The following is a 26,040-nucleotide window of genomic DNA, read 5'->3' as shown; positions in this document are numbered from 1 at the left end:
TCTAAATGTTCCAAGCCTTGATTTTCTGATCTTTAAAGGTAATAATAGTACCTATCTTACAGGGTTGTCTTGAGAATTAAATGAGATAGTTTAGGTAAACTAAATAGCACTTAGTGGAATGTCGGGGACACAGTAAGTGATTAAGAAATGTGAGCTATTACTATATAAATAAAAACTTAAGGGGCACCTGGGTAGCTCAGTTGGTTAAGGGTCTGACTCTTGATTTTGGCTCAGGTCATGATCTCATTATTCATGGGTTCAAGCCCACTGTTAGTGCAGAGCCTGCTTGGGATTCTCTCTCTTTTTTGCCCCCTCTCTGTGCCCCTCCTCTGCCCGCTCATGTGCACGCTCTCTCTCTCTCTCTCTCAAAATAAATAAATAAACGTTAACAATAATTTAAAAATTTGAGGTTGCTTGTTCTCAAGCATATATAATATATTCTTAGTGGCCTACTAGTTTAGTGGATTCATATTTATGCCATCTCAAAATAAAAACTCTAGCAAGTTTCTTTGATGCTGAAAGAAATAAACCTGAAAGAATATAAGAAATAAGCCCAACAAATACATGAGAACAGAAGGGTCCCTGTATTCCAGAAGAGACCCAAAAGCCATACTCTGGACAGATGAAGTCTGATCAAATGTATACAGTTGACAACTGAATTAGTACCATGAGAACTCAGCAGTGTAGAAGGTCAACAGATGGAACAAAGCTAGAAGCAGAAGCACAGATTACCTATTCGCATGAAAACTGTGTGTGATCTCTGGTCAACCTGTACAAATAAGATGTAGTTTCCTTCACAAGAACCATTTAGAGGAAGGGAATGAAAGTGCAACTCCTTTTCAAGATAGGAGTTTGAGGGCAAGACATCACTGATGACTAATTCAAAGGTAATGTTTATTATTATTTGTGTAGACTTGTAATTGACAGTTCAGAGCAAATAACGTTTGTGTTTGTGTCCTCCTTGGGCCTGAGGACATTTTTCTTGTTCAGAATCCACTGATTTGCTGGTATAAACAAATCTCAAATCACCAAGTCACACCTGTTGCTTTTTTAGGACATAAACAATGAGTTCTTACCTGTGTGACTAAAAGCAGGCCAAAGCACTAGGTTTGATGGAATGTTAAAAAAGTATGACTGTTCACTGTCACCTGCACAATAACCCCTGACAGCCGTTTCCTGCTTGGCAGCATAGGGGAGAATGCTGGGGAGTGTGGGTGATTGACTTGTCATCTTGACTCGTCATTATGACTTGAATAATCCCTTCTGCCTACCTATCCCACTCAAGCAACATTTTCTTTAATTATGAGAGACATAGCGTCAGTAACTGGTTCTAAGGAAAAAGGTCAGAGTTTGGTTCTGCTAAGATTCGAGAAATGTGAGTTTTCAAGTCAACGGGATAACAACTAACCTTCGTATGTAGCACCTTACAGCATGTAAAGCACTTTTTCGTACATGATTTCATTTAATTCCTACAACAGATCTGTGAGGTAAGTCATAGTTATTTTTGCTCCTTCTGTGAGGAAACTGAGTTTCCATGGTGAAAAGCCTTTCCCCGGATCTCACAGCTAAGTGATGAACATTCCAGCATTGACTCCAAATTCTAGGCTCTTGACATCACAGCTAATCTTGATGAACACTATCTACCAGGGTTCTCTGTCTGACCTCTCCTTCAAATCCCGTTTTCCAATAATCATGAGATGCTACTCATTTTACCCCCCATGATACTTCTCAGATCTATCCACTATTGAGCTTCCTGTCCCCACTTCCATGGCCCTAGCCTGAGCTATCATTGTTTCTCACTTGTATTATTGCAGTAGTCTCCTAACTGGTCTGATCTGTCTTACCTGTTGCTGCTAACGTGGGCTATGTAAAGTTATTGACTTTTTAAAAAAGTTTATTTATTTATTTTGAGAGAGTGAGAGAGAGCACGAACAGGGGAGAGGCAGAGAAAGAGGGAGAGAGAGAATCCCCAGCAGGCTCTGCCCTGTCAGCCCAGAGCCCAATGCAGGGCCTGAACTCACGAACTGTGAGATCATGACCTGAGCCGAAATCAAGAGTCGGATGCTTAACTGACTGAGCCACCCAGGTGCCGCTAAAGTGGGCTATTTAAAAGTGCAAATCTGCATACAGAGAAAGACAGATACCATATGTTTTCACTCTTATGTGGGTCCTGAGAAACTTAACAGAAACCCATGGGGGAGGGGAAGGAAAAAAAAAAAGAGGTTAGGGTGGGAGAGAGCCAAAGCATAAGAGACTCTTAAAAACTGAGAACAAACTGAGGGTTGATGGGGGGTGGGAGGGAGGGGAGGGTGGGTGATGGGTATTGAGGAGGGTACCTGTTGGGATGAGCACTGGGTGTTGTATGGAAACCAATTTGACAATAAATTTCATATATTGAAAAAAAAAATAAATAAAAGTGCAAATCTGGGGGCACCTGGGTGGCTCAGTCGGTTAAGCGTCTCTTGATCTCAGCTCTGGTTTTGATCTCAGGGTTGTGAGTTCAGCCCCGCATTGGGCTCCACGGTGGGCACGAAGCTTACTTAAAAAAATACATAAATGAAAGTGCAAACCTGAACACAACACTCACTTGCTTATAAGTCCATTAATGGCTCTTCAGTGTCTTCAGAATGAGATCCTGATTCCTTAGCATGGCCCTGCCTCATCTCCCTACACACTGTATGCTCTGGCTGGCCATCCTCCTTGAACCTCTTGGGGGCCTATCTTGTTTCTGTGCTTTTCATTCTGTTGGAAAGATTTTTTTCCCTCCTGTTGTCTATTATATAGGAGCAGCCTTTAACAAAGGTATTCAATGGTATATTGATGTCGTGCTCTCATTCATCTTCATTTAAACTCTTATTGTGGCATTTAATAGGTTTAGCAGTAATTACAGATTTACATGTTCATCTGATCCCCTAGACTCTGAGATAAGGGCCAAAGACTTGTTTTATGAAATACGTACCCAGCCTTCTTGCCTACCACAGCGTTTGGAAGATAGTAGGGAGTAAAAAAAAAAAAAAATGCATATTACATGAAACTCATAAGCAATGATTAATTCTCTGCCATATGCCCAACTCTGTGACACATAGGGAGGGACAGGCCCAAGCCTCGCTGAAGAGAGAATCATGCAGTTTTGCTAAGGAACAACGTATGACATTTTATAATTGAGATATTGTGTGGTATCGACGGCAAGTATATAGCAGTTCGGAAGAAGATTTGAAACTAGGGAGGCGCCTTTTTCCTTCAGAAACGATGATTACTTATGAAGGGCCAACAGCAATTGAATATTTGCCATCTGGCAACTGTCACAGTACTCCTTGTAAATCAGATTTAATAAACCCAAGTCCTTTTAAAGGTGAAGGTGTTTTGTGTTATCCAGGGAGAAATGTCATCCCTCAGGAGACTGACTCAAGGAAAGTTCTTAGAAACTGAAACCAAATTTCTCTGAGTGTCAGGAGGCAGAATTCTACGTGGCTGGGGTGTGACGTGGTTGGAATCCCTTCTTTAAGAGAATATGCATATCCGTTGTTTTCATTGAAGAGAAGAAAGCACACTTGCTTTTCATTTAACCCATCAAAGTTTGAATACACCAAGGTGGACATTCGGTGCTGCTTTTCCCAGGTCAGCACTGCCAAGTCTCCCCTTATGCTTAAACAGAATGGGATGCTGGTGGTTTTCCTGCTCGTGGCTTATACTCTCTGTGATAATGTAGCACAACCTGTAGAAATGTTCCTCTCCAATATCAGCTAGCTAGCTCCCTGGGAAGCTACGTTTCTTCCCTCAAAAGTGATTTTGAACAGCCACACGTCCACCACCACAGAGAGCTGAAAGTAGTCGTTTTCCTTTATAAATGTGGGGTCTTAAGTATTTTCCCAGTGAAGTTGAAGTAAATCCGAATTGTGTTTAGAACACGGATGTGCTGTGGAGCTCTTAAATGGGAGATGTCATTCAAGAAAACCAAATCAACGAGTCTTACTGATACTGGCTATTGTAAAGCCCTGTGCTTATTGTTGTGTGGGACATGTGGGAGCATGAACCATGGTTCTTGCTCTTAAATTGTTTAATTAGGTGGCAGAGGGATCCCTTATCTGGATCAGGGATGGGAGGAGGAAGTGAAGTTGACCCTCAGTTGGCATGTGATGAAGAATTAACTGAGGCATTTTAAGAAAACTAAAAGAGCAGACAAGTTATGATAGGAGAATGTAGGCTAGGGGACAGGGATTGGCTGAAGAGTTAAGGAAAGAAAAAAGGAAGATCCAAAGCAGAGGATTCTAGGTGCATGGTGGTGGGTAATGCTAGGCATAACCTCCTAAGACAGAGAAGTACATGGGAGAGTTCATGGAGAGAGCAAGGCCTAAGTCATGGGTTGCAGAAGGGAGGTAAAACGAGGAAACATAATGCCTGGAACAGAGTAGTCAGAATGTGTTGTGTTGTGTTGGTGATGAGGATGCAGACTGCATACAGAGAAATGAGTTGAAGCAAATGGGTTCCATCTAGGGTTCAAACAAAAAAGAACCTTATTCCTCCAGCAACCAGAGTGAGAACCAAAGGTAATAGATCCACCCTGGACTGGAGAGTGGAGGTAAAGGGAACCAATCAGAACCCCATTACTCTGTGGAAAGACCTGTGGATTAAAATGGGATGCCAGCAGATGGATCCTGAATAGATCCACCCATGGCTTACATGTATGCAAAATGAGTCATGTGAACTGTACACGGAGAAACTTGATTGGTATATAGCACATGGCTTGGAATTTCTTTCCATTAGAGGGAGACTTACTTATAAATCAAAATTACTTGTGTTGGTCCTTGGTGGACAAGGTGAAAAGAGAGGAATGCTACTGGAAAATCTGGGCAGTCTGCTAAAAATGGGGAACCTATATTTCTGAATACAGAAATCCAGCCTCATCACACATAGTTTATTAAGAACCTGAGATAGGCCCAAGTGGGGTAACCGTGCCTCAGGGTCTGAAATTCCCACCATTAGATTCTATCTGTCATGGCCTTGTGGGAAGCATATGCTTTAATTGAACTGAGGTATTGTTACCAGGGAGGAATAACACCTTATCTGATTCATTAATTTTGTGTCCATTCATTCAACAATTATTGAGGGCCTGGCACAAAGCTAGTGGATGCAGACATGTATAAAACTGAATCCCTTCTGGGGTGCCTGGGTGGCTCAGTCGGTTGAGCGTTTGGCTTTTAGTTTCAGCTCAGGTCATGATCTCATGGTTTCGTGAGTTCCAGCCCCGTGTTGGGTTCCATGCTGGCAGTGTGGAGCCTGCTTGGGATTTTCTGCCTCCCTCTCTCTCTGCTCCAACCCCTCTCGTGCTATCTCTATTTCTCTCAAAATAAATAAATAAACTTTAAAAAAAAAACCCGAAACAAAAAACCTAATCCCTTCCTTCAAGAAGCTCACGGTTTAGCTGAGCCCGGGGCCTTACGTGACAATATAGGAACATCCATCTTATGAGAAGGTGTAGGTGTAATGAGGTTACATAGAAGAGAGAGAGAGAGAATTTGCAGGAGGGTAGAAAAAGTTGAGGGGCACCTGGGTGGCTCAGTTGGTTAAGCGTCAGACTCTTGATTTCAGCTCAGGTCATGGTCTCGAGGTTTGTGAGTTCAAGCCCCGTGTTAGGCTGGCTCTGAGCTGACAGTGCAGAGTCTCCTTGAGTTTCTCACTCTCCCTCTCTCTCTCTGCCCCCACCCCTCTCTCTCAAAATAAATAAATAAACTTTAAAAAAAAAGAAAGAAAAAGTTCAGAGCCTGGAGCTCTGTGGGGTATGATAACCTAAGCACCTGGGGAGGTGGGAAAAGCCTGATAGAGAAGAGCTAGTTTGGGAGGCTGGTCATTTTGGTGGATTGGAAGACAGATAACAAAGCCCATAAAGAAGAGAGAGGAAGAAGCCAAAAGTAGAGGAAACTAAGTTTTCTGAGTCTAAGCTTATGATGGATAGAATGTCTGTTGTTTCAATGCCTCTAGGATGTGTGTCTTTGTGTGTGTGTGTGTGTGTGTGTGTGTGTGTGTGTGTGGCAGAAAGAGACAGACAGAGTGAGACAGAAGCAAAGAGTGACAAAGAGAGGGAGAGCTAGAGAGTGAGAGAGGAGAGCGAGCGAGAACGAACTTGAGATTCCATCAACCCCTTTAACCATTGGTAACAGGGTGGAGACTGTAACCACTAAAACAAAAGCAACTAGATCAGTGAGTCTAAATTGAACTTTAAAAAAGAGGAAGTGAGGAAAGTTTGTTTGTGAGCTCTGGTGGCAGGAAATCCTGTGACTAACCTTATTTCACACATCTCAAATTATTCAAAGGGATCTTAACTTTCTTAAGAACAGTAACTTAAAATGGAAGGGGTTGTCTCAGAGGCACTGATGTCTGGGAAGAGCTGACACCCTTGGTAAATAAACTAATCCAATTTGGGTTGCCCTTTACCGTGTGAAGGGACACTTTAGGGAGCATGGCCCCCTGGTATTTCCAGTCAATAGAGTAAATAGCATTAACAAATGCATTCAAATCTATTGGGAAAAAAATGCCGACATGTTGGAAACAAAATCAACAGGCGACCCTCTTTTTATTGGTAGAAATGTTTTCATAGAGCTGAAAGCAACCATTCTGTATGTGCTCTAATAATTTTAAACAGCACGGGTGGAAGGATGGGGATGATGAGGACCTGCGGGGGGCTGAAGAGTTGGCCAGAAGGGGAAAGGGTGATGGTCAGGGTTAGGCAATTACAAAGCAGCAAGCATCCGGGCATGTGGTGACTTGTGCTCCTGCAAGGGCACAGGAATGGGGACGAGCCCGTCTGCTGGGCTAGTCTGCTCCATTAGCAGGGACAGTTAGGGTTCCAACCACCTGGAGCTTTCATTTCCAGCTGAAGCTGCAAGTGTAGCCAGAAGGGGGTCTCAAACTTCTCTTTCATAACCATGCGTGAAAATGTTATCTCAGGCAAACCACAGAAGCTTTTCTACATTCCAGAAATGTATATAAAGCATGCTCAGTTTTCTGAAGGCAATAAAGGGGGAAAGTGTGAAAACTGTTTATGATATGTGTTGAGGGCTGGCAAGTTTCAGGCCAAGTGACTGGATTTCCTAAATAGCCAGGGGGACCCTCATTAAGATACATCACATCACTGCTGTCCTTGATGGAGTCAACAGGATTCTGAGCCTGGTCTCCCTTTCAAATAAAATCCTCTATCTAGAGTTGCACAGACTATGTCAATACTCATCACCTCCCGTCTGGGCCATGTGTCTCTGTGGGGGTGTGCTGTGGGGCTGCATGTCTCAACAGGCAGCCGAGCCTTAGAAAAGGCCAGAATCCTTATTTACAGGCCCGACTTGCCATTTCGCTCATGGACTGAGGAGGGCAGATTTCCTTCTGTGCTGTCTGAAATCATTTGGGGGAACCTGCTGTGTTCAAAGAACTCAAACAAAAGGCAGGATGAGTAAATAAGTTAGATATTTGCAGGCACTGGCTGGAAACCTGGCCTCCAGCTGACACAGACATGCTGGTGGTGACTTTTCAGGGCTCTTTGCCTCCTTATCAGGCTCACGCTGGCCAACCACCAGATCTGAGGGGCCAGGTCAAGGTTGGAGACCCCAGCTGGCTGAAGTAAGTACTCCCAGCTGGTCTGGAGAGCAGGGACTGGAGACTGGGGCTGGAATTACATCTGTACCTGGTTCAGGCAAGGTTCAGGAATCTAAGACAAGAGCCAGACAGAAGCCAAGACATGGGGGAGGGGGGTATCTCAGACCAAGGGAATACTGCGAACAAAGGCAAAGAGGCAGGAAGGCACAGCACACTTCTGAGGACTAGAAGTGGGGGGGGATCTATTGTTAGCGCCCAAGAACACAGGAGGACACAGAAACTTGAGGACCTAAGAATCAAGCTTCAAGACGCAGGAGAAAATGGAAAATTGTTCAGTGCTGGGGTGGTAGGGTAAGGAAAGAGCTTCTCATCATTGACTTCAGAAGGGAGAAAGCAGTTACCTCAAATCCTGGTGACTGGGTTGATTGTAGTTTCAATCTTATTTGAGGGCCTTGGGCCTGGAAACCAGTCCAAAGGAAACCTGGGACTCCGTTACATTCATTTATTAAAAGCCTACTATGTGCAAAGCATTCTGCTAGGTTCTGAACCAGGAATGTGATGGCTTGGAACTCAAAAGCCACGTCAAGAGTGTAAACCATGCCAGATTTGCTGCTGTCAAAAAGCCAAGTATATGGAATCTGCTGGCCTGATTGGACATATGGTATGCTGTAGACTCATTATGAATATGATAATTTATGAATCCCAGGTTAGATACGTGAGCCAGCTAAGGATTTTTTCTCATGACTGAATTTATTTACATAGTTATTATAAATTATTATAAGATTTAAACATTAAATGACATTTAGCTCTACATTTTATAATTTTGATCTTTGTTGAAAGTAATATATATGAAGAGGAATACAGCAATAAAACTGTATATGAGTGAGAAGCAAAGAAGTAAATTAAAAAATGCATATGCTTTGGAGTAGAAGACTATGATTTCAAATCCTAGCTACACCCTTTACTAGCCGTGTGACCCTGGAAGAGTCACTCAATCTTTCTGTGCCTTAGTATTTTCATGTGCAAAATGAGTATAAAAAATAATATTTTTAAGAGTTATTGTGAGGAGGGGTGCCTGGGTGGCTCAGTCGGTTAAGTGTCCGACTCTTGATTTCAGCTCAGGTCATGATTTCACGGGTTTGTGAATTTGGGCCCCGTGTCAGTCTCCATGCTGATCATGCGGAGCCTCTTTGGGATTCTGTCTCTCTCCCTCTGTCTCTGCTCCTCCCCCACTCGTTCTCTCTCTCTCTCTCTCTCTCTCTCTCTCTCAAAATAAATAAGTAAACTAAAAAAAGCTTTATAAAAAAAGACTTATTGTGAGGATTATGTGAAATAATGTACATAAAACATTTAACAGTCTACATTTAAGTGCTCAAAAACTGAGCTTGTATTTTTGTTGTTGATTTTGTCATTCATCCGTTGTTGAAGCTGATAGCATATTGTTCCATTTGTGCTTTCATTTTAAAAATGTATTCAGCTTGTTCCAGAAATCTTTATCCTTAATTTTTTCAAACAACTTTTTCAAACAAATCTTGGCAAGCATTTGTGTATTCATTTGGATTAGTCAGAGAAAGTTTATGTTTTTTAGTGATCAGAAGTGGCTTTTCCTAATCCCTTTAATTTGCCAATTTGTGAAAATGACCCTTGATCCCAACATTCCTACCTCATAGTAAAAGAATAATTTTCCACATCCCTTACATTTAGAAGATTGATATTCTCAAGAGGAAATTATTTAAGTATATTGTGCTATTTGATCTTTACTTACTCTCTATATATCCCATTTGGCTAGTAAGTCCTCATTAGACTATGATTTAAGAACCAAAGGTTCATTATACAGATGACTGTGAGACACAATAGCAAAAATACTTTGGTCAAGACTCTGACTCACTCAGGCTTTTTTATCGACTGAGCCAAGGATAATCACGGAAGCTTAGCTTGGGTTCTTCAGGCATCAGACTCTGAGACACGGATTTGAATAAAATTGGTTTGTTTGGGAATTGCAGGTAACACCTGTAAGGGAATGGGATAGTTATAAAGGAAATGAAGGCAGTCAATAAATACTGTGCTGTAAGCCAGGTACCGCAGTGGTGGTCTGACACTTAACCATACAGAGCAACTCTGGAAAATGGTGCAACACACATCACGCCTCAGAATTATCCCACTCAAGGGACCAGGAGGCTGAAGCATTTATACACCAACTTATGAGCAACATCTCACCGCTCCTGGGGTGGTGGTGTTAATTCACTGGCATTTTTTGGATTGCTGCACATGTAGACAGCATGGAGATTTGCAGTTCTGGGAAAGAGGTCTTAAGCAGTCATGCACATACTGGCAGTTGGCCTGAGCACGTGGAAAGGTCCATGGAACATTGGTGGACTTCTGATGGTACCTGTTATATCAAGAGAACCTCAAATGGGCTTTTATTCTGTGGGATGTAAGGCTACTGGGCTAAGGTTGGGGCTAAGCTCTTACTCTGCTTTTGGCTCTCTTACTGTGTTGCCTTAATCTTTTAATCTCCTTCCCACTGACTGACATGTACTTTCTTGCTACAAGAGTAGTAATATCTAACAATTGAGGAGATCTTGGGGCAAAGAACAAACAGAGAAATTCAGAGAATCAGAGAAAGGGCATTTTCCTCCATACCTAGAAACACTAGCCCATCTTTCTGCACCCCTGACCTCCTCATATCACCTTACTTCATGTGAGCAATCAAGACAAAAGACATAGAGTGAGAAGGAGACAAAGAGAACAGCGCTGATAACTGCCTAACTTCATGGAAGCAAGAGACTGGCTGGAGAGGAGATCCCGAGAAAGAGGCAGACCCTCAGACTCCTAGGGCAGTGGATCGGTGTCCTGGAATGTGATGACTCTGTTTCTGTGCTACTCCTCTTCAGTATGGATGGGGGGGCGGTACTGGCAAAAGGGAGAAGTTGGCCAACATTTAAAAAAATTTTTTTTTTTGATGTTTATTTATTTTTGAGACAGGGGGAGACAGAGCGCGAGTGGGGGAGGGGCAGAGAGAGAGGGAGACACAGAATCCGAAACAGGCTCTAGGCTCTGAGCTGCAGGCACAGAGCCCGACGTGGGGCTGGAACCCACGAACCTCGAGATCATGATCTGAGCCGAAGTCGGACGCTCAACCGACTGAGCCACCCAGGCGCTCCTGTTGGCCAACATTTATTAAGCTTTGTCTTCAGAAGGCCTGGGTTGGTAGTTTGCACACTACAGTCCCAGATATAGTAGACAATTTTGCCATGGTTTGACTATCTAGCCTTGAATTCCTTAATAGTTCTCTAGTCTTCCTCTGAGGAAGACCACCCTTGTGTGTGGTCCTAGTGGGAGGCAGTGCTTACCTTTCACTACAGTTGCCCAAGGGCCAGTATCTTGCTGTCCACAACTCTTTGCAGCCATGGGGCAGGCACGTAACTGTCAGAAAAATCCTGGAATTCATTTCTCTTACTATGGAAGACTTGGGGCATCGGATAGCAACTGAAATGAGATCAGAGGATGAAAGGGAGACATTTATTTCCATGGGTTTTGTAAGTGGAATATTTCAGAGCTAAACAGAAGGAGCTTTCTGTGGAAGGGTCATCTGAAGAGTTTCATCACACTGAGAGCAGGACATGATGATGATGATGCCGACGATGACGACAATGACAAAGTGGCTTTGGTGATGGTTAACACTTACCAAATGCCTCCCCTGGGACAGACACCTCATATGGGTGATATCATGTATTCTTACAATAATCCTGTGATCTAAGTGCTATTATGTTCTCCATTTTCCAGAAAAGGAAGCTGAGGCTTAGAGAAGTTAAGTAACTTGCCAAAGATCATACAGCTAGCAAGTGATTTCAGATACAGTTCCATCGGATTCCAGGGCCTGAACTCTCTACTGTCTTGCTAGGCTGCAGCTTCTCGTAGCCAGGAAGTCACGTAGTTGGAACAAGCTCAGCTAAAGCTTACGAACAGAAGAGAGTCCGAGGTAGTGAGGATGCCATTAAACTAGCAGACTGGAAAGCGCCACCTGGGAAGGGAGGCTGTTGTGACCAAGTCATGTGGTCATGATTCCAAAGGAATGGAAGGTACTGAGTGATGAGGTGCTGCAGGGAGGGCCAAAAACAGACTCAGTGACTACAAGGATGCTGGAGACAACATGGAAGGATGATAGCATTAGAGATGGAGAACGCCATGTGGAAAGTGGCATGTGCTGGTCTGTGGGTTCTGCACATTTTAAGGGGCCCGCTCCTCTATCTCCTGCCATCACCTTCTACAATATTGCATTGACTTCTTGTGCCCCTCCTGGTTATTCAAGTACAGTTTACATTAAGTTTAAAATCTCTGTTTTTAAGCCTTCTCCCAAGCGGTTCTGGGTTCCACTGTGACAAAATTCAGGTAATGATTTGGGGGGGTGTGTATATTTGTGCCCATGCGGCTGCCTTCTTATTTCTCTTTGGTTTCATATATCTCAGTTGATAGGGAAATTATATTCAAGAATGCTCAGTTCAAATATACGTGATATTGCATGCTTGAGGGGTTTTAATAATGATGATTTGCATATTTCAAACATGAAACAAGCGACCTTAGGGTTCTTTTTTTCCTTTTGTCTGAGAGTTTCTAAGGGTTTAGAGTACCCTGCTTCTGAGTATGGAACGAGGGCCGTGGTTTTATACCGAGTTGTGTGGGCATGCACGCACACGTGTGTGTGTACACATGCGTGTGTTCCTACATGCATGCCTACTTCTACCCATCCCTGTGCTTTGTGGTGTGATATTCTCAGCATTGTGAAAAAGAAACTTGAGAAATCATGTTGAAGAAATTGTTTTCGTCTACCTGGGCCTTAGGGATCTAATAATACGGACAGCTATAAAATCCATGCAGGTGTCCGTAGCCAGCATAAATTGGAAAGGATGAGACATAGCACCCCTCCTCCACACATTCTCCTTACAAACACTTCTCAGGATACCTTGTTTACATTAGTTGTTGGGGAGATGTGCTTTCACGTGAGGGTTTCCAACACAGGGTTGGAGGAGAAAGAGTGTGTGTTCAGGTGTCTCAACAGCTGTGTGAAGAATGTGCTTGCTGGTGGAAGTCAGTTGTTTGCCAAGGTCCGAGACCCCTACATATATCTAACTGTACCTCCCCCAACCCCTGCCGTTGTGAGATTCCATACCCCAGAGAGTGTGCCTGGCGGGCTTGCAGGCTGGCTAAGCCCCAAGTTAGAGGTTCATTATTGTTGAAAGGAACCATAGGGTTTATCCAAATTACTGAGACAAGGTCACAATGGGGACCAAATCCAATTTTCTATTTTGGGAACTTTGTGATAAGAAGGATAAGCTACCAGGAGTCTTATTTGCGTAAGGACACATAGGCCTCCTGGGATCAACGCGAAGGCTCTTGGCATAGCAGGATTAAAAATGTGAACAAAGACGGGGAGATAGACTGTTCCAAATTGGGGGTTGACCGGATGTCACTTGAAAGTACAAGTACAGTCCCTGGGCTCTTTTCTGTGACAATAGTTCGGGAGCATCAGGAAATGCATTTCATGGGACACTGGAGGGTGACTCTCATATGCCCTCCGGCCTCATCTTTTGGACCTTATTCTACAGCAAAGGGAAGAACAAAACCCAAATAGTCAGGATACCCTTCCTGATACAAGGTAGTATGCATATGAGAATAGATCACATTAGGTTGGCCCAGAGCGCGTTACTGAAAGGAAGAGATGCTCCCCACTGGGGACCCTGGTAGCAGTTGTGGTGGCAGCAACAGTGGTAATGAAGTGGTGACAAGTGCATTAACAGAGCGCAGGAAGCAGTTAGTGGTGTGCCACAAATATTAATAGTAATAACTACCACTTATCGAAGCTTCCTATGTATCAGGCCTCTTTCATACATTATGCTGATCCTATGGAGTAGGTACTAGCTTATCTCCAATTTACACATGAGACAACAGAACCAGAGAGGGTAAGCATCTGGCACAGGGTCACATCACTGCTGAGTGGCAGTCAAAATTCAAAGATTTTGACTCCAAACTGCATGCTTTAGTCATTCCTGCTACTATATATAGCCCAGTAACAAAAAGGAAGGATCACTCTAGCAGACCCCACTGAAAGGCTGCAGTGACCCAGCAAAAGAAAGGCTCATGATGTGATCCTTACTTTTTCTGGTATCCGGTCTGTCCATGTGGGAACTGAGGTCAGGGCAGAGCAGTCGTTAAGAGGGCTAGTACTGCCCTTCAGAAGAGGTTTTAGAAATTTCTTGGGGGCATGTATGCCTTCATGTGTATTTCTGCCCAAGCCTTTGCATATAGAAATAAATATTGTTTTATATTAAATCATTTTCCCCTTTTCCCTTCATTTACATGACAGGACATTTTCTTTTTAATTACATGTGTAGACAGGTTTACTCATCAGTGTTTTTTCATTTCAGGACAGTGGGAGGAGTTAACTTTTTATTGAGAAGATGCGTTGGGTTCAGCACCACTATTCTAGAAGGTTTACAACAACCCCTCCGTTTGTGATAGTCTGTGGTTCAAAGCTAGTGTTGGGGGCAGTGAAGCAATGCAATGCCCAGTATCAGAAGTGTTGGGATGCCCTGACAGCGGGCCTGCCTCCCTGCCTCTCTGATATAGATGTATCTGGATTCCTGCACCCAGGGCATCTTGCAGCCAAGGTTCGGAGGCCACAGAGGTTCCTCCACAAAAGACTGCATAGCTTTGGACTTTGGCCTCTTTCCTTTTCTCTCCAGTACTAGCCTCTGTCTGCATCATGAGGCTACAGGGAGGGCTCTCTGGGCCATAGGGATGAGGTAGCAGAGGAAAGCCATTAACACAAATTAGACATGTGTCTCTTGACTTCCCTCACTTTAGCTCAGGTCATGCTAATGAGGTTCGAACCACGGTGGATTTTCTCTTCTACTCACTCGGCTCCTCCCTTCCCATTCATACTGGTGGGCTGTTTCTTACTCCTGATTTAGGGGACTCTCCACCCTTTCTCTTTAGGCCAGCCCCAGCCGTAACCCTTGAGTTTCAGTCTAAGACTGCTCATTAGTCTGGCAGCTAAACCCAACTCCCCAGCTGTGTCCTTCCAGAGCTTCTGCTAGCATCGCTTAACAAGTCTTTCCTTAGAGCCTTTCTCTTAGCCCACCAGGGTTGTCTCCAGAAGCTACTTCCTCTTCTAAGGCCTTTCTAAACTACCCCAAACTCACTGCTTCCCTCAGTCATCCCAGCCCGAATTAAGTCCTTGATGGTGTTATATGACCTCAGTTTCTCTGCACAGCATGTTTTCTCTCTGGCATGGTGTCCACTGAGTTCACTTTTATCTTCATCATTTTGTCTCCATCATCCTCCCAAGAAGGGGGCTTCTCAGTTACCTTATTGGCAATAAATATGCTATACAGGAAGTTCCTTGAGGATAGGAACACATATGTAATATTCATTGTCATTTAACCTGATCCTACTAGCACAGATCCTGGCACCAAATGGGCACTCAATACATGTATTATAAGTCCCTGACTATGAAGTCCATCGTTCTACTTCCTGTTAAGTGTAACAGGAATCATGGTATCTGTCTGGTCCCTAAATAACTATTAAATCTCAAGATTTTCTTCTCTTTTTTTTTAATGTTTGGTTTTTTTTTTTTTTTTTTTTTTTTTTGAGAGAGAGAGAGCGAGCAGGGAAGGGGCAGAGAGAGAGGGAGACACAGAATCCAAAACAGGCTCCAGGCTCTGAGCTGTCAGCACAGAGCCCAACGCGGGGCTTGAACCCATGAACTATGAGATCATGACCTGAGCTGAAGTTGGATGCTTAACTGACTGAGCCACCCAAGTGCAAGTGCCCAGAATCTCAAGATTCTCTTTAAGGAGTCATGGATACTGATTAGCACTGAGACCCAGCCTGGTCCTCACCAGGGTCCTAAAAGTCTCATGGCTAAAATTCACAAAATCTTTGCCCTAGATCCATTTCTAGACAGTTCTACAAATCCCAAGGTAGAGTCCAGCAAGGCTCATGCCAAGCATGTGCAAAAACAAAACAAAAACAAAAACAAAAACAAAAACAAAACAGCTTGACTTGGAGTGGGGTAAGAAATGAGAAGGAGCACTCATCTGTTTTTATTCCTGTCTTAGGGAAGGCCAGCTTAGATCTTCATTGCCATGGTCTTTTAGAGCTGTCCATGGCTTGGGATTCAGTTTAAATAGGACTCACTAGTTAAAATTTGATTCAGTCCACACAGTGTCTTTTTCTCCTGAGAAAATGGGAAAATAATACTGGCCTGTGAGTCATACATGGAAAGTGTTCATCGTCATGCTGTGAAAAATTATTTCCAAAGAGCGTCCAGATATTACTGTTGTTTCCACTGTGCCCAGGGGCCAAGAAGGATGATGTGCACCCTCTGAAGGGGACAGCAGAATTTCCTACTAGTTAGGAATTGGGGATTGGGAAGGTCTTCACTCTGCTTTCTTACAGTATACCCACAGGAAAGTTAGTGAAACCTGTGACTTTGGGCAAGGTGAGCCATGCTCTGGGCCTCAATTTCTGAATTTTTAAAACTTTTATTTTGGAGAAAGAGAGGGGGGGCAGAAGGAGAGGGAGGGAGGGAGGGAGGGAGGGAGAGAGAGAGAGACAGAGAGAGAGAGAGAGAGAGAGAATGGGAGAGAGAGAGTGTATCTCAAGCAGGCTTCACACACAGCACAGAGCCTGATGCGGGGCTCGATCCCACGAGCCTAGGATCATGACCTGAGCCAAAATCAAAAGTCAGATGCGCAACCAACTGAATCACCCAGGTGCCACTGCATTTTTGAAATAAGAGAATTGGACCTATTGAGATTTCAGGTTCCTTCAAAGAGATGATACTGAAAGCATACAGGCTTTGAAATAGATAAATGCAAATTTCACTCCCATCTCTGCTGCCTGTTGGCTCTGTGACTCTGAGCAAGTGAATTAACATTTCCCCACCTCAGTTTCTTTACCTGGAAAGTGGAGGTAAAACCTACTTCATTTAGTGAGGGAACGTAAGAAAACACCTAGCACAGTGTTAGCACTTGGCAATTACTGGTTTCTTTCTCGTCTCCTTTCTTTCTTCTCTGCTCTGCGTGGCCATAAATTACTGTCAATGGAGTGCCAAAAACAAGCATGGTGATGTCACTGCCCTGTGCAGTGTCTGGAGACTTACACTAAGGCTGCTTCCATTCACTGCTGAAAGGGCAAAGAACAGTGCATGCTCCAGATCACAAGGAGATTTTCTTCCGGGAGCGTCTGGCCATGGACGCAGCAGCATTAGTACGATTCCTGCCTCAATTCATTTTCCCAGATACGGTACAGTATACCCCCACTTTCTGCTGATCAAAACCGTAAGATTAGGATTTGCCTGCTCCGTCACTGGTGTTGTGTCAATTTGGGAGATGAGGCCTCACTTTATTGACTAAAGGTGAAAGGTCAGAGCCTCCCTTAAATCCATGTAAGAATTTCTACCTCTGAGCCTATTCAGCTAGGAAATATGGAGTGTCAGCAAATATGCTCACATAGTCTCATTATCCATGGAATGTACATTCTTGTTGCGTAGAGTAGATTATGAATGCCATCGAAACCCAGGGCTTGTTTCTATGGATTTCAGTAATTCCCCCTGGTATGTACTTTGCTACTCTTGCTAGGGAGCATATGTTGCCTGCTCAATTACTGACCATTGGGGCAGTATAATTTAATGGTTAAGAAGGCAGCTCTGGAATCAAACTTCCTGAGTTTGAATTCCTGTTCTTCCATCTTACTAGCTGTGTGACCTTAGCCAAGTTAATTCATTTGACCCGAGTTGCTTCAACTCTGAAATGGAGATAGTAATAGAATCTGCCTTGTGTAGTCGTTGTGTGAATTAAATGAGATAATGCATGTGAATCACTGAAAACAGTGCTTGGCATAAAGTAAGCACTCAATCAATGTTAGGTATTACTAGGATTCATATTAGCATTGCCCTCACAATTATTATTACGGCCCTTTGTGAAGGTGTAACTAATTGTCTGTTAGACTCGATCCTGTTTTATAAAGTGGAGTTGTGGGGAAATGCTTTACATTTTATATTAGCAATAAAATTTTTACCAATGAAGTAACAAAACTTACACCAGAATCTTTGTTCTAGTCAAAATGAAGTTTGTAGTAGATCTTGGGCTGGTTGACTGCTATCCCTACCTCTGTACCAAATCCATTCAATATACATTTGATGAGCACCCACTGTAATTTTCAGGCAGATCTGTAATTTTCTATTTTATCATATAGTTACATAGTTTCCCAATATCTGGTTGTATTTCCCATCCCTTTAAATAATCAGCTTTATTTTGAACAATGTAAACACTTGTACTGGGGTTTGAGGGAATTAATAAATATCCCTGTGCTCCTATCTGAGATTAGAACCAATGGAGAGATAGAATCAGGGGTCAGGCAAATGGAAATCAAAATAATCAGCTTTACTACTCATACAGCTGATAGGAGAACATAGCTGGGGTTTGAGGACCTTACCAATGCATAACTGAAACTATCCCCTGCAATATTTAGGTCTGTTCCACAGGGGCATGACCCGTCCCCACTAAGCCTAAGGGAAAGTGGAGCAAGCCGACCAGAAAGCGCCAGCCTGTGCAGGCAGGCAGATCCCAAAAGAGTAGAAAGGAGAAAGCCAAGCAAAAATGCCCAGGTTATTCATGCAAGCTCACCAATTAATTAAGTCTCTTGTCCAACAGGGAGCAATGAGTAAGAGGTGAGGGAAGAAGCCAGGAGTGATTAAGAAATCTCCTCACATGAGGGGCGCCTGGGTAGCTTGTGGGTTAAGCGTCCCACTTCAGCTCAGGTCACGAACTTGCGGTTTGTGGGTTCGAGCCCCGTGTCGGGCTCTGTGCTGACAGCTTGGAGCCTGGAGCCTGCTTCTGGTTCTGTGCCTCCCTCTCTCCCTGTTCCTCCCCTGCTTGCACTCTCTCTCTCTCAAAAATAAATAAAGATTTTAAAAAATCTCTTCATGTGAATGATGGGAGATTAAGTGTTCCCCCAACTTTCCCTAGCTTTTTGTTCTCTTAACCAATAAATGTATGGCCAACCAGGGATATTACTCTCCCTTTTGGGAAAGGAAGATCAGTGGCCTGTTGAGATTTTCTCCTTCATGGAGCCACTTTCCCAGTATACTTCTCACTGGGAGTAATGGTGTATAATGTCGGTTGTTTTGCTTCCAGAAACAGTTACAAAGCATACGTTAATTATATGTAGCCTGAAACCTGGATCAACATGGCTGGAGAAAAATACAGAACCCTAGGGAATGATCTCACTTCATATTCATGGCAGTGAACCTCAAGTGGGTTCTTACTGCTGCTGCCAGTTATAATACGTTCCCCAGTCCATTCATTTCCCCACTCTCCTAGACAACTATTTCATACTGTTTCTTCTCAGACTCCAACATCTCCTTTCCCATCTGCACTCTCAGCTGATGGTCTTGCCTGCGATCTCACTGAGAAAATAGAAGCACTCATAAGAGATTTTGCATAGGCTGATGTCATTATACATACTCACCTACTGAGCTCTGCGCTCATTATGCTATGCCTTGTTTCCTGTTACTATGGATGCACTGCCCTGCTCCTAGTAGAGGCTCTCTCCCTTGTACACTGGAGCCAGTGACCTCTCCCCCAGTTAAGGACATTACTCCAACCATTCTCCATGCTCCTACATTATCAATTTTTCTGTCTTTATTGGAGCTTTTCCATACTGAAGCATTCTCCTATCATAAAAACTTAACAAAGCAAAACCTTCTCCCCACTTCCTCTTTGTACTTCTCGGTCTCTCTTTCCTGCTTACAGCAAAACTCCTTGAAAGAGTTATGCATACTCCCTCTTTCCCAATTCCTCTCCTCCTGTTTTCTCATAAGCCCATTCTAATTAGTCTTTTGCCTTTATTACTCCATCAGAATTGCACTTATCAAAACTATCAATGACTTCCTCATTGCCAGATCCAATCATTGATTATCAGTTCTCATTTCTTTGTCCTGTCAACAGCATTTGACAAAATTTATTACTTTCTCTTCCTTGAACCCTCTCTTCACTTGGCATCACATTCTACCTCTCTAGCTCTTCTTTCTCACACATCTTGGCTATTCTCACCTTACTTTCCTGATGCCTAAACATTGGAGATTCACAGGGCTCAGTCTTGGGACCCCTTCTCTTTTGTAAGTATTAAACTCATGCTGATAACTCTCACATTTATATCTCCAGCCTAGACCTCTCTATGGCATTCCACACTCATATATCCAGCCACTTACTAGCTATCTCCACTTGGATGTCTAATTGACAACTCAGACTTACCATGTCCAGAACTCCTGATCTACTCCCCTAAAGGCTGCTTTTCCTAGTCTCCATCTACCTTAATAATAGCAATTCCCTTCTTTTCAGTTGCTCGGGTCTTTTATACCTTGAAGTCATCTTTGATTCCTGTCTTTATCTTACAATCTTTAAAAAAAAAAAAAAACCACTTCATCAGCAAACACGATTCAAAAGATATCCATAATCCAGTCACTTCTTAATGCTTCTACTGTCACTACTCTAGTGGAAGGCACCATTATTTCTGTCCTGCATTATAGCCGATTCGCTGGTCTTTACGCTTTCTCTCTTGCCCCTCCAACTGCCTCCAAAGTTTATTTTCCAAAGTGGTTTTTTTAAAGTAGTCTGTACGCGCAAAGTGGGACTTGAACTAATGACCTCCAGATCAAGAGTCACATGCTCTACTGACTGAGCCTGCCAGGTTCCCCTAAAGCGATTTTCTTAAAACTTAAGTGATGTCATGTCACACTTCTGCTCAGGCCCTCCATCACCCTCAGAACAAAAGACAAAGCCATTTCTCTACTTCAAGACCCACATGATTTGGTTCCCTGTTATCTCTCTGCCCTCACCCCTTGCTGCTCCTCCCCTGGCTCCCTTCTCTCCAACAACCCAAGACATGTTGCTGTTCCTCAAACTCTGTAGGCCTTACCTCAGCACCATTGCACTTACTGTTCCCTCTGCCAGGGCCACTCTTCTCTGAGGTACTTTCACGGCTTGCTTTCTCATCTCCTTCAGATCTTTGCTCAAGTGTTACCTACTCAGTGAGGACTTCCCTGACCACCCTATCCAAGTTACAACCACTTCCCCCCGCGCGGCCATTTGTTATTTCTGCTTATCACATGCTACAGTCTGACTTACTATATGTTTTACTTACTTGTATTGTTTATTAACATTCTCTGTCTCCTCCTCCCATAATGTAACTTGAGGCATCAGGGCAGGGATTTTTGTCTGTTTCTTCACTGCTCTATCCTTAATATAGGGCATATAGTAGACACTTAATAAATATGTGTTTTTTAAATGAACTCAAGGCTCAACACCCCAAGACTTGAAAACCTTAAAATCTCTTTTTCCTCCTCAAAATTTGTTTAGCCAGGTTAAGCAATGTAGTTCACCAGAGTTTCTGTGATGAGATTAAACATCAAAATGAAAAGTTGACAGCATAGATATGTTCTGAACCGAAATGCCAATCTTCTTCCATTTTGAAGATTATAAGACAATTAAAATCTAAAAAGTAAACATGCTTAAAAACTAAAATAAATAATAAAAAGTAAACATGCTTGTTAAAGTACAAAGAAATCAAAGTCCAGAAGAATTAGAATTCAACCTAAAATTCTCTTGCTTTTGTGAGTTAAAGTCCAAAGAAATTAGAGTTCCGTGACCTATGAACTTAAACCCAATTGGGAATTCAACTTCTGATCAAGGTGGAGTAAAGGAGTTCAGATTTATCCTCCTGCTTGAAACAAGATTCAATACAAAATATATGAAGCAGTACTTTTCATGACACTGACTTTCAGACAACAAAGGACGGCTATCCCTAAGATATGGGAAACAAGGTTAGCCACATGATAGCCCCAACTCACTGCCTGGGGAGAGATTCCAGGTGGTGCCAGGAGAGGGAACAGGCAGAGCCTGGCAGATGCCCTGAGTTGAGGGAATGGTGCTTAGAGTCCTGGGAGACCAAGGTGGCAGGGCAGAGTACTGGAGAGGAGAGAGGTGGAGAGAGAGAGAGAGAGAGAGAGAGAGAGAGAGAGAGAAAGAGAGAGAACATGAGCATAAATACAAACCATGGAGATCTTCAAAGGGTCTCCCTTATGTCTACAATAGAGGACCTATCAGCATATGCATATGCAGAAAATAACAAGGCCAAGAAAAGAACCACCTGAAAGGAATAGAAGTAATGGTGCTTGCCTCTCATACAGGGCCAGCTCGTGCCTGCTTCCAGACAGTCAGACTAGAAAATTTCATAATTCACAAGGCATTGAGTAGAGTACTTAGAAGGGTCTTGCCTCAACAGTGGGGAAGAATTAGCTCTAGACTAAACACTGCTCTGGGCCTGCCCAGCAAATCAAAAAGCAAGACCCCAAAGGATGAAACTGTTTCCAAGTAACTGTGTCCCAGAACAAAGTTCAAGAATATTTGTACAAACACAAAAATATACAGCTCCCAACAAGGTAAAGCTCACAATGTCTGGCATCCAATCAAATATTACCAGGTGTGCAAAGAAGCAGGAAAATACAACCCATAATGAGGAAAAAAAAAATCCATCCATCAAAATCAACCCAGAACTGACACTATAAAAAATGTTAAAGAATTTCCTTCAGGCAGAAGGGAAAATGATACCAGAGGGAAATATGGGTCTACATGAAGGAATGAAGAGCACCAAAAAAGTAACTAAATGGATAAATGTATGGGAGTTTTTGTTTTCTTATTTTTAAAAACTCTTTAAAAGACAGTTAGTGTTTTTTCATTATTTAGTGTTATTTCATTATTAAATGAAATAATAACAATGGGGTATATAACAATGTAGAAGTGAAATGTATGACAGTCATAGCACAGAGGTCAGGAGGGGATAAATGAAAATTCAAATGGAACAATTTCCCATGATGTTAATTACGGTACTATTTTTACCTAGGATTTTGAGGATTCCAGGCTTTGAATTGCTAGGTTTTTCAACAGTTGCATCACCCTCCCTAGTCCTTTCTGAAAGGTTCACTTAGGTTTCTGATAGTTGAGTTTTCCTCTCAGTTTTTCCTCCTTTTCTCCTTCTCTGTATGCTGGATCTGAGTGCTGTCCTTCCTTTTACTTTCTCTTTGCATTCTGACTTAGACATTTAAAAAAATAATTTTCTTCTAGGTTCTGTCTTGTGGGGTCTGGGTTAGTGAATTGTATGAAACATAAATTGTGGTTCTTCCAAAAGCATACACCGTGCAGAGAAATCTTTTCCACTTTTATCTCTTTAGATTGCAGAGTCCCATTCAGGAGATATTTTCCCGTCAAACCAGACTGTATTATTGCCCTGGCTGCATCCCCTTTCATATGGTTCATCTTTGCTATGCCTCTCCTTAGAGCCACAATCCCATAAATTTGGCTAGTGTGTTTCTTTGGGGTACAGACATTACTTCTTGTTGTCTCTAAAACCTGTCATCCTGAAACGTACCCAGTAATTCCTTACATATTGATGCTGATCCTCAATGTGTTTTCCTCTCAGTTCAGTCCAGATTTTCTGACATCAACCCCTACAACTGTCCTTCTCTTCAGTGGTGTCTCCCAATTCTCTTATGGTTGTCATGCAAATTGCAAGTTGCTGCAGTACTAGCAACATGCATTGCAGCTATGATAGGGTTTGTTGAGAATGTATCTTATACTCAAAGGAGTAGCATAAGTCACGGGACCCCCTGAGCCCCCAAAACAATGGAATATCTATTCCACTGAAGGATGTGTTTCAGCACATAAGAACTGAGAGACACTTGTAGAGGAATGTCTGCTGTCATGGGTGTGTTATTTTAACCTGTGTATAGGCTTGGATAAAAGGGAGGGGTTTTTTGTTTGTTTGTTTGTTTGTTTGTTTTTAAATGTTAACAGTGAGGATTTCTGGCCCGGGAAGTGTTTTTGAGGAATGTCTGAGGCTTTAGTTAGGGTGTTTGCCTACCAGCCCTGTAGGTATCCATTCTCAGGGTTTCTCTTTAAGCTAGCTCAGTCCTTTAGAACCGATTCACCTTGCTGGGTAAAGATGATGGAAGGGAGCCACCATGACTTTGGCAAACAAAGATTTGTCTCTCCTCAAAAGAGGACTCAGTAGCTAGACCCGGGTGCACATTCTTTTCCCTTTATAAATGCCTCATTTCATTTTCTCTTTCTTTTTTATTATTTATTGAGAGAGAGAGAGGGTGCAAGTGAGCGAGGGCAGGGAGAGAGAGAGAGAATTCCATGAGGGGCAGAGAGAGAGACAGAGAGAAAGGAGCAGGGCTCACCCAAAGTGGGCTCATGCTCACCCCATATGAGGCTCCAATTCATGAACCATAAGATCGTGACCTGAGCCGAAGTCATATGCTTAACTGACTGAGCCACCCAGGCACCCCTCATTTCAAATAAAATGAGGTTATATATAAAATTACATATAGTAATTACATACATAACATGTTTATAAATATGTGTTATATATGTTAAATCTATGTTATATATAAATATATAATATATAAATGATATGTAAAATTATATTTTTAAATAAAATGATATATATAAAACATGTAAGCAATTTATGTGTATAATATATATTTATATATGTAACATATATAAAACTATATGTAAATATATAATGTATAGCCTCATTTATATATATAAAACATATATATGGTATTTGAATATTATATATTTATATAAACACATCATTTTTATATATTTATATATAAATATATAAGATAAATAATATATTGCATATACAAATTATTATACATGTGTAATATATAAATAATTTGTATATAATTTATAAGTAAATAAGTAAGCATATGTAATATATATTATGTATAACATATATAAGTACATATTTATATATATAAATTGTCTACCTCCAAAGATCTCAACTATTTTATTTTATTTATTAAAAAAAATTTTTTTAATGTTTGTTTATTTTTGAGAGAGAGAGACAGAGTGCAAGTGGGGGAGGGTCAGAGAGAGAGAGAGAGAGAGAGAGAGAGACACACACACACAGAATCCCAAGTAGGCTCCAGGCTCCAAGCTGTCAGCACAGAGCCCGACACAGGGCTTAAACTCATGGACCACGAGATCATGACCTGAGCTGAAGTCCGTCGCTTAACTGACTGAGCCACCCAGGCGCCCCATTAAAAAAATTTGTATTTGTTTTGTAAAGTGTATTTTTTATTCAGTCTTTAAAAATATTTTTTAATGTTTGTTTATTTTTCAGAGAGAGAGAGAGAGAGAAAGAGAAACTGTGAGCAGGGGAGGGGCAGAGAGAGAGACGGAGACACAGAATCTGAAGCAGGCTCCAGGCTCTGAGCTGTCAGTGCAGAACCTGGTGTGGGGCTTGAACTCATGAACAAGAGATCATGACCTGAGCCAAAGTCAGGTGCTTAACCAATTGAGCCACCCAGACCCCTGTATTCAGCCTTTTTTAAAAGACATTTTTCGTATCCTTTAACTGAAATCGGTCCATCTTTTATTTGGCTTCCATTTTTCTTTTGCTTATTTTAAGACTGAAGCACGTATTTCAGACCATGCTGGGCCCATGTTAATTTCCTAAGCAAAACTGATTTCTTTATTCCAGGCATAGGCTTTCTTTTCTCCTTTTTGTGTTGTGAATCTACTTAATTTTATTTTTGAATTGTCATACAGCAAAACTGACTTTTGCTGATGTATAGTTCTGTGAGTTTTAACACAAGTAATTTTCATAGCTATATCTACATTTAAGATATAGAACAATTTCCCCATCCCCCCTAACTCTCTTGTGTTATTTCTTTGTAGCCACATCCTCTCCTCACCTGTAATAGCTAGAAACTACTAATCTGTTCTCTATCCCTATAGCTTTGCCTTTTCCAGAATCCAGAATGTCATATAAATGGAATCATAATGTGTATACTCTTTTGAGATTACCTTCCACTCAACATGATACTTTGCAGTTTGTCTAAGTAGTGCATATCAATTGCTTATTTTTTTTTAATTTTTTTAACATTTATTTTTTATTATTTTTGAGAGACAGAGCACAAGCGGGGGAGGGGCAGAGAGAGAGGGAGACACAGAATCCGAAGCAGGCTCCAGGCTCTGAGCTGTCAGCACAGAGCCTGACACAGGGCTTAAACTGCCAAACTGTGAGATCATGACCTGAGCTGAAGTTGGACACTTAACCGACTGAGCCACCCGGGCGCCCCTTGCTTGTTCCTTTTAGGGCGGAGTAGATTCCATGACACAGCTGTACTTACCACAGTTTGTTCCTCCATTCACCCACTAGAGGACATTTGAATTCTTTCCAGTTTTTGGCTATTATGAATAAACCTGCTATAAACGTTCAGGTACACGGTTGTTTGTGAACATAGGGAGTGCTAAGACATACACTGGTGCATGTTTAACTTTATGAGAAACTGCCAGACTGTTTTCCAGAGTGGTTATA

Source organism: Lynx canadensis, chromosome X, assembly GCF_007474595.2.
Source record: "Lynx canadensis isolate LIC74 chromosome X, mLynCan4.pri.v2, whole genome shotgun sequence".
NCBI classification, from domain to species: Eukaryota; Metazoa; Chordata; class Mammalia; order Carnivora; family Felidae; genus Lynx; species Lynx canadensis.
This window is presented reverse-complemented; position numbering follows the sequence as displayed.